Below are 4,824 nucleotides of genomic sequence, written 5' to 3' on the forward strand. Positions count from 1 at the left end.
AATAATAATAATAATAATAATAATAATAATAATAATAATAATAATAATAATAATAATAATAATAATAATAATAATAATAATAATAATAATAGTAATAATAATAATAATAATAATAATAATAATAATAATAATAATAATAATGAGCACAAACCTCCACCAAGGCAATACCAACGTCTTTTCAACGATAAACCAGAGATGATTTTCTAAAATGAGAATACCTGAAATAAACTCGGCTGCTCTCATAAACGAGAATACCAAAAAGGAACGCGACCGCTCTCAGAAATTAAGTATAAAAAAAAAAAAAAAAAAAACGGAAAAATAATCCAGAATCCTTGTACCTTGTACCAGAATCCAGGTACCTAACCGACCCCAATGGTAGTCATGGAATGTGAAGGTGGCTGTAGAGAATTTAGTAAGAGTAATAAATAGTTTATTCTTATCTAATACAAGCCAAAGTTAACGAAATCACCATTCAAAATAGTTTCAAAGGTGGACGTAATAATAATAAGTTCTACTCAGGAATTTTAAAATGAATAGCATGAGACATTTTGGCTTTCTCTTCTCTTAAATTCCAGCCTTCCTTTAGGATTCCTGTTGTTATAGATGTATAGATGCATGTATATATGTAAGTATACTGTAAAGTGTTAATATGTGTGTATAATATATAATATATGTATTATAAAAATATGTTAGTGTTATTTAATTTCTGAATGGTTTTGCTGATGTTTGTTTATGTAGTTTGATTTCTTTACCCATCAGTTTATTCCGAGATAGAGACGCGAGTAAAATTAATAATAGAGAAACGAAAATAAAACTTTGTAAAGAGCCTAAAGGGAGATAATTGAGACAGACTCGAAAGTCAACGTAAGATCCTAATCATATAAAGTAAATATAACAAATAATCCAAAATCATTGTCCGGTACCAGATCGATCCCAAAATTTAATCAGTTCGTGCCAGTTACGAAGCCAAACATCCCTGAAAGCTTCATCCGAATCCATCCAGCGGTTCTTGAGATACCTTGTCCACGGACAGACAAAGAAACAAACACAACTGAAAACAATACCTCCGCCTTCGGTAAGACGTAGGTAATGATAATGATAATGGTTTCATATTTTGCCACAAGGGCAGTGGTTTTAGGGAAGGGGATGAGTCGATTACATTGACCCCAATGTTCAACTGGTACTTATTTCATCGACCCCGAAAGGGGGAAAGGCAAAGTCGACCTCGGTAGCATTCGAACTCAGAACGTAAAGACGGGTGAAATGCCGTTCAGCGTTTTGTCAGGCGTGCTAACGATTCTGCCAGCTTGCTGCTTTAATAATAATAATAATAATAATAATAATAATAATAATAATAATAATAATAATAATAATAATAATAATAATAATAATAATAATAACAACAACAACAAGAGCAACAACAACAACAATAGATACTGATGATGATGATGATGATGATGATGATGATGATAACAACAACAATAATAACAACTATAATAATGTTTATAAATTGGGCCAAATATATTTTAAAAGGTGTGAACATTATGTTTAAAATAACAACTGAGTTTATACACAAAGTGTTCTACTGACAAAACTACAACTGCATTTCCCAGTAACTATGTTTAATTTTGCATCTATGTGCCAAACTCTAAACGTTCCAAATTCCTTTCATGTTTACACCAAAACTCTTATAGTTGGCTATATATAAATATATAAAAACCAAAATAGAATTGATTCATCTCAGAACTTGTGCAGCGAGAAGATGTCAGAGAATCGACACTTCGACACAGATTTCATTCTGAACTGAAGACGTTTTATTTATTCTGTTCACCAAATGCCGTCGGACTAAATCACAACAAATTATCGCTACATACACCGCTAATGGCTCTGTGGCATAATGCCTAAGAAATCTAGTATTTGAAGAACAAGTGTTTTTAGTGACAGAATCTCTCGTTTCTATCCAAAAGTCAATTTTACATTCTCGCAAAATGTGACTCATGCTCGTTGTCTAATGCTGAACGTTAACGATTGTTCCTTCAGTTTATTTTTTAACCCCGGGTCAGCCCTAGTCAGACAGACTTGTGTCCAAAGACGTTCTACACGTGACATTCCCATCTTTTACATATCTAAGATTATATTGGCCAATGTGTCCTTTCCTAAAAGTTTGAAGATTTGTCTGCTACTTTTTGCTGGTTGTGCAACTTTATGACGGCTCTCACTCTCTCTCTCTCTCTCTCTTTGGAGCATTTATTAATAGCTGTCTCAGTCAGATGGATGGTTCGTATACTTTCATGGGTTGTTTATCTTTTATAATAGTACATAAGAAGCATACAAACTATTCGAATAAATGCGACACGTTTAAAACTGGTTGGAATTTAAAGATCATGGCGACGGATTTCAGTTTGGTGAAAAATTATGTGTATTGAATTACGAGTTCTAAAGTTAACGTAAGTTCTGCCACGAATGCAATTTGGCAAAAAATATTTTATGTGTGCGATTTTAAACATATATTTTAAAAACTTGGATCATAAATCGGTTAAAACAATCATCAGGCATCACACAGACTCTCGAAAATGCAATGTTCAGCAAAAAGTTTGCTTGTAAATTCAGCTGATTAATATAAGTAAAGGAAACTATCTCAAATTCTGTAAGAAGCGCATTCATCAAATATAGTGTGATAGTTACTTGTACTAAACTGTATCTTTTAAAATAAGAACTGCTTTAATATCAAATCAAATATGGAAATTCTCTAATTATATTTTCAAATTTTCAATCAATTTATCATTAGAAAAATATTCCATCATATTTAAGCAGAATGTTATTATACCTATCAGTATTAACCATTTGCTTCAATAAAATATAAATGTTCAGTATTTCTTCTACTTCGTCTCATACAAGCTTTTTATGCAACTCCCGTTCTTCAGAAAGCATAATTTACCAGTAGAAAAAACTACATGGCTGGGAAGCAATGCTTCTCAACTACAGATTGATATGTATTAATCAAAGTGTACAGTATTATGTATCCATTCTGGCCGATCTTACCACTTGATTTCGCACTACGTATTAAACCGGACGTTAGATAACAGCTCGGTTAAGTAATACCATGTGCTCGTTAGAGGAAACAGCTATTGAAAAATAGTGTGCATGCAGTATGTATGTATGTATGTATGTATTTATGTATGTATGTATGTATACACATACACTCAGTGTATAGAAGTGGCTATAATCCAAGCTATGTCCTCGCGAAGTATATCTGCACATTTTAGTAGTCAGATCTATGTATCTAGATGTTCTATTTTAAATGAGAATTTTAATTCCATACTACAGGTGTTTCGTTACAGTGTAGGAAATATATTATGGAAATAAATAAATAAATATGGACTGCAATTTGAGCGAAATAAGGAAGATTGACAGGAAAATCCGTAAGCTGCAGACTTGCAATAAGATGCACCACCCAAAGGCAGACACAGATCGTCTTTACCTTTCTAGAGCTCAAAGAGGTCGAGGCTTGATCCTTTTTGAAATTTCTTACAAAACCACCGCAAGTGGACTGGGAAAATATCTTGAAACATCTTACGACTGGATGCTAAAGTTCGTTGAAGAGACTTAGGTAGGTTCATTCTGTTGCCAAGGAGAGCAAAAAATTTGCTAATGAGTTCATGCATAATACCCAGGTTGAACAGCATGATGGAAGTGCAGCAACTGTTGTTGCAATGAAGATGAAAGGAACGGTAAAGCAAAAAGCGTTTGAACAATTGGCTGATAGAGGAACAACAATCTCGGCATCGCGAATATGTGGTCCGTGGCAAACAAGCTGATGTAGACCAGAAGCACACCCAACAATGGCTACGGAGCTCAGGGCTAAATGCAGAGAGTGAAGGCTTTATCTTGGCTGCTCAAGATCAGAGCTTATCGACCCGGAACTACAAAGCCAATGTGAGGAAAAATGGTGGAGATCCAAAGTGCCGATACTGCAACGATGGGATAGAAACAGTGGACCACCTAATCTTTTGGTGTAGGGTTTTAACGCCTGTAGGGTTCAAATCAAGACATGACAGAGTTGGTCAATATCTACATTGGATAGTGTGTCAGCATCATAAAATCAAAACTGCTAACAAATGGTACAGGCACCACCCCGAGGCTATAACTGAGGGAGAAAATGTAACTATTCCCTGGGACTTCCCAGTATGTACAGACCAAGTCATCAAAGCAAACAAACCAGATATTATTGTGAAAGACCAAAACAATAAAGTCTATTTATTGATCGACATGAGCATATCATGTGACCATAACATCTAGACAAAAGAATTTGAGGAACTCAGAAAATATAAAGATTTGCTAATCGAAATCGAAAAGATGTGGCATTTCAGGACGGTTGCAATACCAGTAATTGTAGGAGCACTTGGAATGATCAAAAAAGAATTCCTCTTACTCCTGGTGGAGTAAGAGGAATTCTTGGAACGAAGACGTCATCATTTTTTCCACATCCAGAAAGAAGGATAGCCTCGATAACCTTTGACATCATTTTCTTTATCACCAGTCGTGTTCCATTGCAAAGTCTTGGTGGTTCCAGATTGCGGAGTAACATTACAGGAGTTCCAACTTTAAGTGCTAATATGTGGGGACGTAGTCCAGGAGGCTCCAACGAATTGAGAAATTCAGGAGGATAGTTCACCACTTCATTTTTATATGGAATTGTATCAACAGACTTGTTCCCGATCCGACTCAGGTGTAGCAGGCGGCCGGGGACCCGAAAGATGGAAATCCACGCTCGGTCGGGACGAAACCAGAGGAAATTCTGGAAGTCCAAAGTGCCTCTGACGT

This window comes from Octopus bimaculoides, chromosome 17 (assembly GCF_001194135.2).
Source record: "Octopus bimaculoides isolate UCB-OBI-ISO-001 chromosome 17, ASM119413v2, whole genome shotgun sequence".
NCBI classification, from domain to species: domain Eukaryota; kingdom Metazoa; phylum Mollusca; class Cephalopoda; order Octopoda; family Octopodidae; genus Octopus; species Octopus bimaculoides.